Raw genomic sequence first — 15489 nt, forward strand, 5'->3', positions numbered from 1 at the left:
AATACAAAATTCAAGAAAATCACATTCACATTCAGATTTTAAATCTAAACTTGCAGGTTGTATTTCTCGTTGTAATAGGTCAGAACCAGGTACGCTGAAATTTCAGAAGGTTTAGATTTGGATCTAGAATGCAAAACCCAAATATCCTTTTTGATTTTGGTTGGCCCAAAATAGAAATATGAAATTTGAAACTCAAACTGGTTCTGATCTAGGGTTTTTGTTTTGTTTATACTTGTCTGCAATATTGGGTGTTATTTTATATTAATTATTATTCTCTTGGTTGCTAGTTACTATTGACTCAGTTAACTAAAAAGTGGTAAATTTCTCTTTAAATTATATTGTGTTTCTTTTTTTTTTTTAGTTAAAACACTGCCATTAGCTATTTTTCTTTGAGGGCTCAGCGGAATCCAGGAGGAGGACAAAGTGTCAAATCATAAAGCTTGGTGTAGGCAATTCTTGAGATTCACATGCTATCATTCATCCTGACATTAATTTCAATAGCTGTCAGTTGGATAATCTATATTGGTTTATTAGAACTGAAACAAAACAGATAGATAAATTTTAAATTTTGATGGAAAAAACAATACTTTTTGTTAAAAAGAATATTTTTCAGCCATTAGTGTTGCTTGAAGTTGTCTACTGCATGACTGTCTGCTTCAAAATCTGTGGCATGTGGTCCCTGATGGACAAAAAAATGTTGAACCCTGAGATTTTTTGAATTGTGTTCTCACTTTCCAAAACTCAAACAATATTATAACAGTGGTAACCTCATCCTCATTGTAATACAACTATCACACTTTCTATCCTCGGTGAATAGTTTATCCGCATTGCTATATCAAAAGCTCCACTCCTTCTGCATCAACTGAAAGTCCAAAACAAAAGTCCAAAATCTTCAACGAGTCTGTTTCCCTTTATGTCTTCTCTGACTGTTGGGATAAAAGACTGCTCCCTAGTAGTCTCTTAGGTGTAGAGAAATCCCACGGACAGGTTGTCTCTTTACCCAAAATAACAGGATAGTCTACCCAGCCCGCTAAACACCTTTTAAAACCTACTCCTGGGTCCTTTGATTGTTGAGATCCTACAACGGGTCCTATTTTAGAGTGCCATGGCAGGTTCTGTTCCTTCCTCTGTCATACCTGTCAAGATTCCAATACCATGGCAATAAACCAAGTTCTCAATTTCAGCCAGAGGGAAGTCCATGCTTTCTTCTTCTTTTGCAAAGTTGAGACCTTCTTCTCCATAAGTATACTAGCATTTTTTGTTTTGCTAAACAAATATGTTCTTTTGATCCACTCTTGCAAAACATTCTCTAGCTCTCTTTTAATCTCTCCTATTTGGTCACAGTGTTGGTTAATGTCATTGATAATGAAAGGGGTGAAATTCTGCTCCCAAATAAGTCAATGATAGTTTTGCTATTGATGTTAAAGAGATGAGGATTTCACCCAAGGTGAAGACAATGATGGAGCAAAGGAAAGTGCATCTACTTTCTGAACCCACCCCATGTGACATCTCAATGCACCCCATTAATCAAACATTAAAAGCATTTATTAGCAGCCTGATTTATATGGAGATTTCCTCCTTTGTCATCCTATATTGTGGCAGTCAACTCTTCTACTTACATAAATTATATTCAATTTAATGAATCTGTATGCTTATACTGACAAATGGTTGTCACACTAAATTTTATGATATTACTCAATTTGATTTAGTCAGGAGTATGATTCTAGAGAATCAAGTCATTATTGATTGAAAAATATATGTCATTAAAGTTTTTGCAGTTTTGAACAAGATCCTGGTTATTGAGTATAACCTGTAGGATAAACAATACACTAAGGCAGATTCTCATTTTTCCCTACATAACTTCTTCATTCCTTGACAAAGTTTCATCATCATTTTCAGATAGTTACCCTGGCAATACATACTTCTCCTTTGAATACAGTTGTATGGGTTTTACTGTTTCTCATACCTATGGGGAAAGAACTCACCAGCTTGGGAGAATGCCAAAGTATGAATTTTAATAAAAATATGTCAAACAAACTTTCCTTAAATCAGCTCAGAGGTCTAGGGAAGCTTTTTCTTTTAAGTTTGGATTGCTGTAGTTACTATAATTTGCTGCTGCTGTTTTAACACAGAAGGGAGGAAATTTTAAGCCTTAAAATTCTTGTTCAGCAATACCTATAAATTGTTAGGATATCATATTCTAATGAACTTAATGGTTAAATGTTGGGCACTGCATTGTCCCTCACTTCTACATCCAGCCAGTGGAGAGATCCATAATACCCAGTGTACAGGAAAAGAAAAGTAGAGTCTGAGGCCAGGCTCAAGACAAAGCCAGAGGCTATGTGTGGGCCACAGGCAGTAAGCTGTGAAGGCAAGACTGGGCAGCAAACAACCCACAGGTGGCAATGGAGCATTTAAGAGCCAAACAGAGAGACATCCTGTTTCTGCCAGGCCAGACCAGCTGTAGGAGGAAGACATAGGGCAGCAGCATCCAGCCAGGATATTATGGAGGAGTTCTGAGACTTATCTTTTAGGGACCTACACTAAGGATCTGGTTTGAAAACTGTTGATTTGATCTTTTGTGTTGCAATTTAAAGGAACTGTGCCTGGGGTATTTCAGTTTCTGGAAGACTTAGTAAAGTAATTCTCTGCTACACACAATGTAAAAAGTTGGAACTCACTGGATGGATGGAGTCTGTACATCTAAGTGCTTGGAGGCACTTACCTCCAAGTTTGTTATATATGTAGTGTATCCTACCAGACCAGGGTGGAGGGAGAGAGGAATACAGTACATCTCTCTCTCTCTCTCTCTCTCTCTCTCTCTCTCTCACACACACACACACGTAATCACTTTTGAAAATCTTGGCCATATTATTCAAACATATTACAAGAAATTTGAGGAGAACAGTGAAAGTCAAGAATGATCATGAACCATTAATTGTTTTGATGCACCATAAGCAGAACAAAGAAAACGCCTTTTCAATTCAACCAATGGAAAGAGCTAAATTGGAAATAATAAATACATGTATTAATGATGCATTCGGCATTTATCTGTCCTCCACATATCATTTACTTACACATGCTGAAAAAAACTGATAAATAAGTAGAGAAAATAAGGAATTCCTGTACTCCTGAGTATCTTATTTCAGAAAAAGTTCTTGGGATTGAAAATGCGGCCTAAAGCAAGTGATAATGCCAAAAGATTAGAAGTAAATATCCACATAAGAAAGGATTGTTTAGGGCAGCCAAAATAAAATGATATTTTATAGCTCATCAACTTCTCAAATGGAGCATAGGGGTGATGGAGAATATTTCTGCAATCTTCACTTTTATAGATTCAGGAACAGGTTTAGAAGATCTGGTATTTTACTAAAGTGCATAGGGTATGACTGAATAGCTCTTTTCTATAATTTTTGTGAGGACAAGACTGGTCAGACAGCCTTCTTCTGAATACATTATTCACCAGCGTAACAATCACCATATTTCTTCATAGGATTTATTATTTTAATCCACTGAAAAGTTCTGGATAAAGGGAGATAAGATTATGCCTCTAAATATTTGTTATGTTTGCTTTCATTCCCTTCTCTGTCTGCTGGACCAATAGCAAAGCCAACCCTGCAGGAATAGACATGCTGGAGCAGATTTCCCTACAGCACAGCTCTGCCAATTTTCAATCATTACTTGAGCTAATGTGTGCCAGCTTAAAAATACCAGCGTTCTTCAAAAATCCTCAGTCTTGTTTTCTACCCTAAGCAACATTCCTTTGCATCTGGCAGGGATGAAACCACAGTCGATATGTACAGAGCGCTTTATGATAAGGCACCAAGTTGGAAGTCTGTTCTAACTCCTTATTCAAACCCAGTCACAATTCAATACTGAGAATGTCGACACCTTTAAAAGGAAACAGCCTATGGCAATGGTAGATACCAAATTAATTAATGAAATGATACATTTCTCATGCAAAGGGTAAATGCAAGTTTAGATACACTATATACTAATATAAACACACCAAAATCTACTATCCTCATAAAAATCACAAACAACACTAATTTAATAGACACCTTACAGTTTGTGAATACTTGCCAACTATTTATTATTAAAAATCCAACCTCAAAAATTAGAAAAGAAACTAAAATGAGGATAATACTTCCTGTCATCCGCCTTTTGTTGGATACAGTTGCATGTCTTTAGGGCACGGACTACCTATAACTAGGAGAATCTGATCTCAGGTGGGACCTTAGGCAATACTGATATAGCAATTTATAATAAAATATTGCTTTCTCCAACACACATAGCTAAGCATCATTTTGTTTTTTCCCTGGGACTCATTTATTTCAACTTGTGGACTTTGTGCATTACTCTTAGGTTCCAGCTATATTACTCTGGTTTAGAAACCTTCCTGGTTTCTATACCCCTTGCCCTATGGGAAGTCAGTTTTGAATTTGTTGTAGGAGTCTGTGCCCATAACAATTTAGTCAAGTGGTTTGGACGTAACTAAATCAGACATGGCAATTGGTGTGTGGGTGTGTGCGTGCGCGCTTGTGGTTTCTGTGTGTGTGTGTGTGTTAATGAAATAACACTTCTCTTAAAATTTCAAATCCTTCGAAATATGGGTTTGTACTGTTTCCAGAGCAGGAAATGGACAACTAATAATCCCCCACTCCCACTTAAAGCCATCCAATAGATCAGTAAAGAATAAATTTAGAATGTTTTATAGACAGATGCTCTTGAAAACATCAATTTTAACACCTAAACCATACTGTGTTACATTTTCAATATCTCCTTCAAACACAAAACTTCCCCTCTCCAAATATACCACATGCCAGCAACTCTCTGCACATTGGGAGGACACAGATGACTGAAAAGGTGTAGAGGTTTTTATTTTGGGGGTTGGGGTAGCGCGCGGGTGGCCCATCAGGGTAACCTGATTGCAGGCCGCAAGACATTTGGCTGATGTTCACCATCCATAAGCACTGCCCCCCATAGCTCCCAGTGGACACAGTTCTCTGTACCCAGCCAATGGGAGCTGTAGGAAGCAGCGCCTGCAGGCGAAGGGGCCGCAGGGACATGCTGTCCACTGCTTCACACAGCTCCCATTGTCCGGGAACAGAGAGCTGCATTCACTGGTAGCTGTGGGGGGGTGGGAGGGGCATGGACCGCAGGTTGCCCATCACTGTTCTATGACATGCTCTCCTGGAAACAATCCAAAATGGAAATTGCAATGGTCCTCAAACCAGTATTAACTGCCCATAGAGGTGACAACAATATATAGTTGCAATGAGGAAGCCAGAAACAGCATATATGGTCTAGTGCGGAGAGGAGATAGCCACATTTTCCTGAAGATGACTGATTTATACCATTACTGGGGGGCCCCATCCACTTCCCTTCTGTAAAGTTCCTGTCTCATGCAATCATACCATGTGCTGTTAGGGAACAATTTGAAAATATAACAGCTGAAAACACTTTTTGTGGGGAGAGGTTTGTTTTTAGTTTAACAAATGCTGTACATTTCTATATCTTCAACAGATAAAATAATGTATCAGTTAAATTATATGTTGATTTTTAACCGTTTGGATTTATTTATTTTACAAAATGCAAATTCCACCACCAAACACTGGATGTTAATGACTTCCACTTAAGAGGGTGCAACTTAAGAGAGTTCAAAGGATGCACAACTAAACACCTGGATCACATATATCTTATAATGTAGTGTCTTATCTGTAAAAAGCTACACCCAAAATGATTACCACAACTGCCCTGCAAGTTATATATATATTCACATAGACATATGTAGATAGGAGTGAAACTAACAATTTCAATACATTAATATTGGATTTATGTACACAGTGATGGTAATACTCCACAAAATAATATCCATGGCAGCATTAACACACTTAAATTTAGGTCTGAGCATTTAAATGCACTTGGCAATTTAAAAAGACAAACAAAAAAACCCGACCTTAATCCCAAACCCAGCATTAATTATCCTTGTGGTGGAATTAAGTGAAATTTTAACACAGAAAGAGCTTAAAACATATAGAATGCTTCTGGGGACTGGGAAGAATACAGTTACAGGATCTCCTCCACGTCCACATTTTGGTAATGATTCATGAAAACACTTGAGCGTATGATTAAGTCTCACTGACTTCACAGGAATTAAGCCCATGCTTAAGTGCTGTCATGAATTGAGGTTTTATGCAGTTCAGAAACACTAAAAAAAAAAAAAAAAAATGTAACTAAGCCTTCTGAGACAGACCTACCCTCCCTATCAATAACTATGGTGAAGTTTTCTAAGTAGCCTGGAGTTTGAATGTGTTATATTTGGGCTCTCGTGTCTTACACAAATCCCAATATGATGCCCATAAACATCAAGAAACATGATGTGTGAGTTTTTCTGTACTTCTTTATATATATATATATATATATATATTGTGCATTCACTGGCTCCAAATTTATTCTCTTTCCCTCCTATTTTCAGGTATGACAAGAGTTGTGAAAGAGAGGGACAACATATTAAGTTACTTTTCTGTCTGTAATAATTGTAATAATCTAGTGAGTTCTCAGTTTTTAAATTAAATTAACTGTATTGAAACCTTGATTATTTTTTTCTTTTGTACATTATAACTCAATGTAGGGGTTAATGATTTATAAATATCTATTTTTTTGCAATAAAAATATTAAGATCTGAAAGGGTATTAGAAGCAGGCCCTTAAATTTGAAAATCAAGCTCCCCCCCCCACACACACAATGTGCCCTAATTCCAAATGAATTTGTGTCTGGTGCTGTGTCATCCCCAGACTGGATTAATGCAATACCCTTTATGTGAGACTACACTTTTACAGACCACTCAGAGTCTTCATGTGGTACAAAAAGTGTGGAGGGAACTATGCTTAGTGGAGGGAACTATGGAGATTAGATTGCACTGGCATCCTGTTTGCTTTCAAGTGTACTTCAAGTTGTTTATTTTAATCTTTAAAAGTGTATTTGATTGAGGCCCTCACTACTCAAGAGGCCACCTCTTCTTCTGCACCAGCTGTGGCAACAGATATCAGCAGATGCATTCACACTAACAGTTCCTTGATTTGGACATCTAGGGGCAAAGGTGTATGGTAAGGAAAGGTGAATCACATATAGATTACAGGGGTAAATTTTGACATATGAATCGGCTTCAGATTAATTTAGATAACGTTTAAGGCCAGCATGCCAAGGAGCTATTGTACTAAAGTGCAAGCAAAGTGTGATTGTTTCCTTGTAAAAGACAAAACTTATTTTACAGTAAGATAATGATAATCCAACTTGTGTTTTGAGCCACCAAAATATCCAGAGAGACCTAGGACACATCAATTGGTGGCTAACATATTAATGAGACCATTTGGAAAGGTGGGCACAACTCTTAAAACTAGATTCTGATCTCAGTTGCTGAAGTGTCAATCAGGAGTGATCAGGGCTTAAATTCAGCTGGAGCTGTCCGGAGTGGAACATCGGTAAATATTCCCTCCCTCTCCCCCCCAGAGTTTTTATAGCTTGTTGGGAGCATATGGGGGCTCCAGGAAATACTCTATAAGAATGTAAACCCTGGGAGTGACTCTAATGAAGTGGCACCAGTGTGAAACTGGTGAGATAGGCTCTAGGATTTATATTTCATTCCATTCCTGCTCAGTCTGTTAACCATTCTTTGTATTTAAGTCTTGTTCTTTTCTAAGTACACTAAAGAGAGTTAACAATAAATGTAACCACTCTCCCTAGTCCCTCATTGGCTGAGGTTTAAATCCTATTTGAAGTGTACATTCTGGATTATAAACACACTAGGACCATCTATGCCAGTGGTGGGCAACCTGCAGGGACATGCTTGCCACCGCTTCACGCAGCTCCCATTGGCCGGGAAAGGCAAACCACAGCCACTGAACGCTGTGGGTGGACGTGCCTGCGGATGGTCAATGTAAACAAATTGTCTCGTGGCCTGCCAGCGGATTACCCTGATGGGCTGCATGCAGCCCCCAGGTTGCCTACCACTGATCTACGCCTTCCCATTGGCCGTGGTTCGCCATCCCAGGCCAATGGGGCTGCGGGAAGCAGCGCAGGCCGAGGGATGTGCTACCCGCCGCTTCCTGCCACCCTCATTGGCCTGGAGCAGCGAACCACAGCCAGTGGGAGCCGTGATCAGCCAAACCTGCACATACGGCAGGTAAACAAACCAGCCCGGCCCGCCAGGGGGCTTACCCTGGTGGGCCGCATGCCAAAGGTTGCCAATCCCTGGTGTAACTCATATCCTGATATCACTATTTCACCTCAGGTTATTCTTCTAAGCTTTACATCATAAAGAGATTAGTTTCATATATCTAAGATGCTTGAGTCTTCATTTTACATGTCAAAAAAATCAATCAAAATTGGCTATGAATTCCTTTTTTTTCCCTCCCCACAAAATTTTCAGTTTCCCTCAAAACAGAAAATATTCTTGCCTAGCTCATGTCATCTTTTTTTTTTCCCTTCTAATGAGCTATCCCTTCTGTGTGCACTCACACGCAATCTTGTGAGCCTAATTTCATTTTTTCTTCAGGTGGAGATAAAAGAAATACAACAAAAATCAATCATAAATTCAGTTGCTGTATTCCAGAATGAAATTTGACCTTGCAATTCATCCGTGTCTTCAGTGCTTATGAGTTACACTATCTTTCTTCAGGTATAATTTGACATTTCATAAAAATCACTGTAAAAACTTCCATAGATTTAATGCTACCATTCTTGGGTTCAATAATTTACTTCACTGAGACAAGGTAGCAGTCCCTCTTTTAACTTATCGTATCAGTGTTCACAAATCTAAAGTAGCAAATGCACATATGGGTGACTACATTTAGGCTTAATACTAAACTTATTTATATCTTCCTTAAGGGAAGAAACAGAAAAAAAGGAATTTCCCCCTCCCGCTTTGCCGATTACATGCCATGACCAGCAGAAATACAGCAAGGAAGTAAAAGTGGGCATTACTATTAAGTGGAAATATAATATAATATCACTCAACAGTATAAGAAGATCCGGAGCTCCTCATCTTGATCCTCCACACCCATGACATGAAAAACTCCCATTGACTTTAAGAACATAAGAACATAAGAAAGGCCGTACCGGGTCAGACCAAAGGTCCATCTAGCCCAGTATCTGTCTACCGACAGTGGCCAATGCCAGGTGCCCCTGAGGGAGTGAACCTAACAGGCAATGATCAAGTGATCTCTCTCCTGCCATCCATCTCCATCCTCTGACGAACAGAGGCTAGGGACACCATTCTTACCCATCCTGGCTAATAGCCATTTATGGACTTAGCCACCATGAATTTATCCAGTCCCCTTTTAAACATTGTTATAGTCCTAGCCTTCACAACCTCCTCAGGTAAGGAGTTCCACAAGTTGACTGTGCGCTGCGTGAAGAAGAACTTCCTTTTATTTGTTTTAAACCTGCTGCCTATTAATTTCATTTGGTGACCCCTAGTTCTTGTATTATGGGAATAAGTAAATAACTTTTCCTTATCCACTTTCTCAACATCACTCATGATTTTATATACCTCTACCATGTCCCCCCTTAGTCTTCTCTTTTCCAAACTGAAGAGTCCTAGCCTCTTTAATCTTTCCTCATATGGGACCCTCTCTAAACCCCTAATCATTTTAGTTGCTCTTTTCTGAACCTTTTCTAGTGCTAGAATATCTTTTTGAGGTGAGGAGACCACATCTGTACACAGTATTCGAGATGTGGGCGTACCATGGATTTATATAAGGGCAATAATATATTCTCAGTCTTATTCTCTATCCCCTTTTAATGATTCCTAACATCCTGTTTGCTTTTTGACCGCCTCTGCACACTGCGTGACATCTTCAGAGAACTATCCACGATAACTCCAAGATCTTTTCCTGACTCGTTGTAGCTAAATTAGCCCCCATCATGTTGTATGTATAGTTGGGGTTATTTTTTCCAATGTGCATTACTTTACATTTATCCACATTAAATTTCATTTGCCATTTTGTTGCCCAATCACTTAGTTTTGTGAGATCTTTTTGAAGTTCTTCACAATCTGCTTTGGTCTTAACTATCTTGAGTAGTTTAGTGTCATCTGCAAACTTTGCCACCTCACTGTTTACCCCTTTCTCCAGATCATTTATGAATAAATTGAATAGGATTGGTCCCAGGACTGACCCTTGGGGAACACCACTAGTTACCCCTCTCCATTCTGAGAATTTACCATTAATTCCTACCCTTTGTTCCCTGTCCTTTAACCAGTTCTCAATCCATGAAAGGACCTTTCCTTTTATCCCATGACAGCTTAATTTACGTAAGAGCCTTTGGTGAGGGACCTTGTCAAAGGCTTTCTGGAAATCTAAGTACACTATGTCCACCGGATCCCCCTTGTCCACATGTTTGTTGACCCCCTTAAAGAACTCTAATAGATTAGTAAGACATGATTTCCCTTTACAGAAACCATGTTGACTATTGCTCAAGAGTTTATGTTTTTCTATGTGTCTGACAATTTTATTCTTTACTATTGTTTCAACTAATTTGCCCGGTACCGACGTTAGACTTACCGGTCTGTAATTGCCGGGATCACCCCTAGAGCCCTTTTTAAATATTGGCGTTACATTAGCTAACTTCCAGTCATTGGGTACCGAAGCCGATTTAAAGGACAGGTTACAAACCTTAGTTAATAGTTCCACAACTTCATATTTGAGTTCTTTCAGAACTCTTGGGTGAATGCCATCTGGTCCCGGTGACATGTTAATGTTGAGTTTATCAATTAATTCCAAAACCTCCTCTAGTGACACTTCAATCTGTGACAGTTCCTCAGATTTGTCACCTACAAAAGCCAGCTCAGGTTTGGGAATCTCCCTAACATCCTCAGCCGTGAAGACTGAAGCAAAGAATCCATTTAGTTTCTCCGCAATGACTTTATCATCTTTAAGCGCTCCTTTTGTATTTTCATCATCAAGGGGCCCCACTGGTTGTTTAGCAGGCTTCCTGCTTCTGATGTACTTAAAAAACATTTTATTACCACCTTTGGAGTTTTTGGCTAGCCGTTCTTCAAACTCCTCTTTGGCTTTTCTTATTACACTCTTGCACTTAAGTTGGCAGTGTTTGTGCTCCTTTCTATTTGCCTCACTAGGAGTTGACTTCCACTTTTTAAAGGAAGTCTTTTTATCTCTCACTGCTTCTTTTACATGGTTGTTAAGCCACGGTGGCTCTTTTTTAGTTCTTTTACTGTTTTTCTTAATTTGGGGTATACATTGAAGTTGGGCCTCTATTATGGTGTCTTTAAAAAGGGCCCACGCAACTTGCAGGGATTTCACTTTAGTCACTGTACCTTGTAACTTTTGTCTAACTAACCCCCTCATTTTTGCATAGTTCCCCCTTTTGAAATTAAAGGCCACAGTGTTGGGCAGTTGAGATGTTCTTCCCACCACAGGGATGTTGAATGCTATTGTATTATGGTCACTATTTCCAAGCGGTCCTGCTATAGTTAACTCTTGGACCAGCTCCTGCGCTCCACTCAGGATTAAATCTAGAGTCGCCTCTCCCCTTGTGGGTTCCCGTACCAGCTGCTCCATGAAGCAGTCATTTAAAGTATCGAGAAATTTTATCTCTGCATTTCGTCCTGAAGTGAAATGTTCCCAGTCAATATGGGGATAATTGAAATCCCCCACTATTATTGGGTTCTTAATTTTGATAGCCTCTCTAATTTCCCTTAGCATTTCATCATCACTATTACTGTCCTGGTCAGGAGGTCGATAATAGATCCCTACTGTTATATTTTTACTAGAGCATGAAATTTCTATCCATAGAGACTCTATGGAACCTGTGGATTCGCTTAAGATTTTTACTTCATTTGAATCTACACTTTCTTTAACATATAGTGCCACTCCTCCCCCTGCACGGCCTGTCCTGTCCTTCCGATATATTTTGTACCCCGGAATGATTGTGTCCCATTGATTGCTCTCAGTCCACCAGGTTTCTGTGATGCCTATTATATCTATATCCTCCTTGATCACAAGGCACTCTAGTTCACCCATCTTATTATTTAGACTTCTGGCATTTGTGTACAAGCACTTTAAAAACTTGTCCCTGTTTATTAGCCTGCCTTTTTCTGATGTGCCAGATTCTTTTTTATGTGACTGTTTATCATCTGATCCGGCCCATACATTATATTTCTCATTCCTCTGCTCCCGACTATAACCTGGAGATTCTCTATCATCAGACTCTCCCCTAAGAGAAGTCTGTGTCCGATCCACACGCTCCTCTGCAGCAGTCGGCTTTCCCCCATCTCCTAGTTTAAAAACTGCTCTACAACCTTTTTAATGTTTAGTGCCAGCAGTCTGGTTCCACTTTGATTTAGGTGGAGCCCATCTCTCCTGTATAGGCTCCTCCCATCCCAGAAGTTTCCCCAGTTCCTAATGAACGTGAACCCCTCCTCTCTACACCATCGTCTCATCCACGCATTGAGACTCTGAAGCTCTGCCTGCCTACCTGGCCCTGCGCGTGGAACTGGGAGCATTTCTGAAAATGCCACCATAGAGGTCCTGGATTTCAGTCTCTTCCCTAGCAGCCTAAATTTGGCTTCCAGGACATCTCTCCTACCCTTCCCTATGTCATTGGTACCTACATGTACCATGACCACCGGCTCCTCCCCAGCACTACACATAAGTCTATCTAGATGCCTCGAGAGATCCGCAACCTTCGCACCAGGCAGGCAAGTCACCATACGGTTCTCCCGCTCATCACAGACCCAGCTATCTACATTTCTAATAATCGAATCTCCCATTACTAACACCTGCCTTTTCCTAGAAACTGGAGTTCCCTCCCCCCGGAGAGGCAACCTCAGTGCGAGAGGCAACCCCAGCACCATCTGGAAGGAGGGTCCCAACTACGGGAAGGTTTCCCTCTGCTCCCATCGACTGCTCTACTTCCCTGGGCCCTTCTTCCTCCTCAACAGCACAGGAGCTGTCTAAGCGGAGGTGGGACAATTCTACAGTGTCCTGGAAAGCCTCATCAACATACCTCTCTGCCTCTCTCAGCTCCTCCAGTTCCGCCACCCTGGCCTCCAAAGCCCGTACATGGTCTCTGAGGGCCAGGAGCTCCTTGCACCGACTGCACACATACGCCACCCGCCCACAGGGCAGGTAATCATACATGCGACAGTCAGTGCAATAAACTGGATAGCCCCCACTCTGCTGCTGGACTTCTGCCTGCATTGTCTCCTAGTTAGTGAAAGGGTGGTTTACGGAAAGTAGTTTTGGACTGTGGTTCGGTTTATAGGTTTTAGGGGGGGCCCACGGGGACGGGGTTAGGGCTGGCCAGGGGCTCCCACTCCCTTCCCACTCCCCTTCTAAACTCCCTTGTGAAACTCCCTGTTAGCAGCCCCTGGTCGCAAAGCTCCCTGGTCGCTTGTGCGCGGCTTTATAATGCCCTGGCCTGAGTGAATGCCCCGCCCACTGATTAAGGCTCAGCCAATTATCAGAGGCTTCGAGCTTTCAAACCTGCCTCCAACTGCCAGCCAGAGCACTTTAACGGGATTTACATGTCTGTGGACAGAGAAATCGGGCTATCTGGAAGATGTAGTGTTACTAGAAAGATTCTGGCCAGGATCATGAACTTTGTAGGATGGAAGAAATTTACTATATGGATACTGGAATAAAGGTGGGAAATAATGGTAAGGTTATTTCATTTTTGTTTGCATTTATTAAAATTTTGTTTTGGAAATAAGTAACTTGAGCCATATTTACTTGAAACACCTCTCCCTAGGGATCCTAGTGATAAGTGGTCTTGAAAGCATATTTGTTTTAAAAAATTCCATTTTGTAACACTATTGAACATTTAATGAGTATGTTTGTGTTTAGGACCATTCATCCTCTAAGATGAAATCAATGGGACTTTTTCCATTGACTTTAGTGGGTACCAAATCAGGTTCGCAATGTCATTTTCTGAAATCTAGTTGGTACTTTTACCTAGTGTCTGTAATATGATTTCCAAAGCCTTACCCTCTGTTTCTGCCTCATTTGCCTACTGTCCATAAACATTTATAAACATTGCTTCCAACTAAAACCAGTTATCAGCATATCTGGTTATTGTTCTGTTAGCACAGAAGCATATGCCACTTGGTAGTCATCTTAAAGGTTAGCTGATAACCCCAGTGAGCTCACATCCACAGAGACCTTATGTTCTTCATTGATCACAAAATATTTCAGTGCAAGTGCTTCTGTGACAACTTATTTAAAAAACCCACCTCCCCATGGCTGTTCACAATTTTCCCAGTTCCATTCTTTACCATCCTCAAGCAGCATTAGAAGTGGCACACTTAAATATGACAAATTACACATAAGTATCTATGTTAAAATGTTCATGAATCTCTGTAAAGCTTCACTTTTTGGATAATTTCCATTTGTACAACTGCCTCTATGTTACTTGGATATGGTAAAACTCTTTCATCAAATACGTGTCCTACATGTGCCCTAATTCCATTCAGCCAACTCAGAAATTTGTTCAGTTGAAAGCTCTTGTCTGTGGCCCGATGCAGAATATTACACACAACTGGCATGGCAATGGTCAATATCAACAGACTGTTGACATAATTGTTACATTGCTCATACTGCCATACTATTTTGGGCTCCACAAGAGACTTGAATGTGGACTCAATTTGTTGTGGGTCTGGAGTGTTTGTTATCCTTTGGACTTTGGTCACATCATCAATAACCACTTGCCATCAGCTACCACATGAATTTACTAATGCTTAGCTCACTTTTGTAAGACACTGTTATATACAGATACAAAAGGTCTATAATTATTGATCTCCTTCTACTTACTTTAGGGAGAGAGAGGATGTGCGCATTTACATCCTTCAATTCCACTGGGATATAAATGTTTCAGCAAGAGTCAGGATTTTCATCTCAGACAGGTAAAACAGTTCAGGGGAAAGCACAATCTGGCACATGTTAATTTGCTATGCTGTGCACACTGTGATTCATTTTTGTTTGTGTGTATCACTTTGTAGTGTATAAATACATCTGTGGCCTTTTACATTCCAGCAATGCTGTGACTTAATCACTAGCTTCATTTAAACTGGGGGTAGTGGAGGGAGTCGGAGCAATAGGCCTCCTAGCGAGAAAGCCAAGCTTTTTCAGAAATACATCCATGTTAAATATCCATTGGTTTTTTTTCCCTTCTCTGATATTTTTAGGTTTGTAACATTATAATGTATGGTAATGAATGATACTGTGATAAGCTTTCTAATGTTTGTCACCGATGCTTGACAACAGTGGCATTATGTGATGTGGCTGCAGGCTGGTGAAACGAGCAATGTAAAACAGAAAACAAAACCTAGATGTCAGTTTGGCGTCAAATCAAAGCTGTGGACTTTTAACCACTGCAGCTGCCTCGGCTTCAGTTAACCTCTCGCTGATCTCCCCAAATAGGATTTCATCTAAAGCACCAAATTAAAAACTGAGACCGAGGGCTGGTTCT

General features: G+C 40.2%; 1 protein-coding gene across 1 annotated transcript in view; it reads right to left on the minus strand.

Moving 5' to 3' along the window:
- Window positions 1-15489, minus strand: part of PCDH9 (protocadherin 9) — a 904321-nt gene that overhangs the window by 481267 nt on the left and 407565 nt on the right. The window lies entirely within an intron of this gene.

This window comes from Mauremys reevesii, linkage group 1, assembly GCF_016161935.1.
Source record: "Mauremys reevesii isolate NIE-2019 linkage group 1, ASM1616193v1, whole genome shotgun sequence".
Classification (NCBI taxonomy): Eukaryota; Metazoa; Chordata; order Testudines; family Geoemydidae; genus Mauremys; species Mauremys reevesii.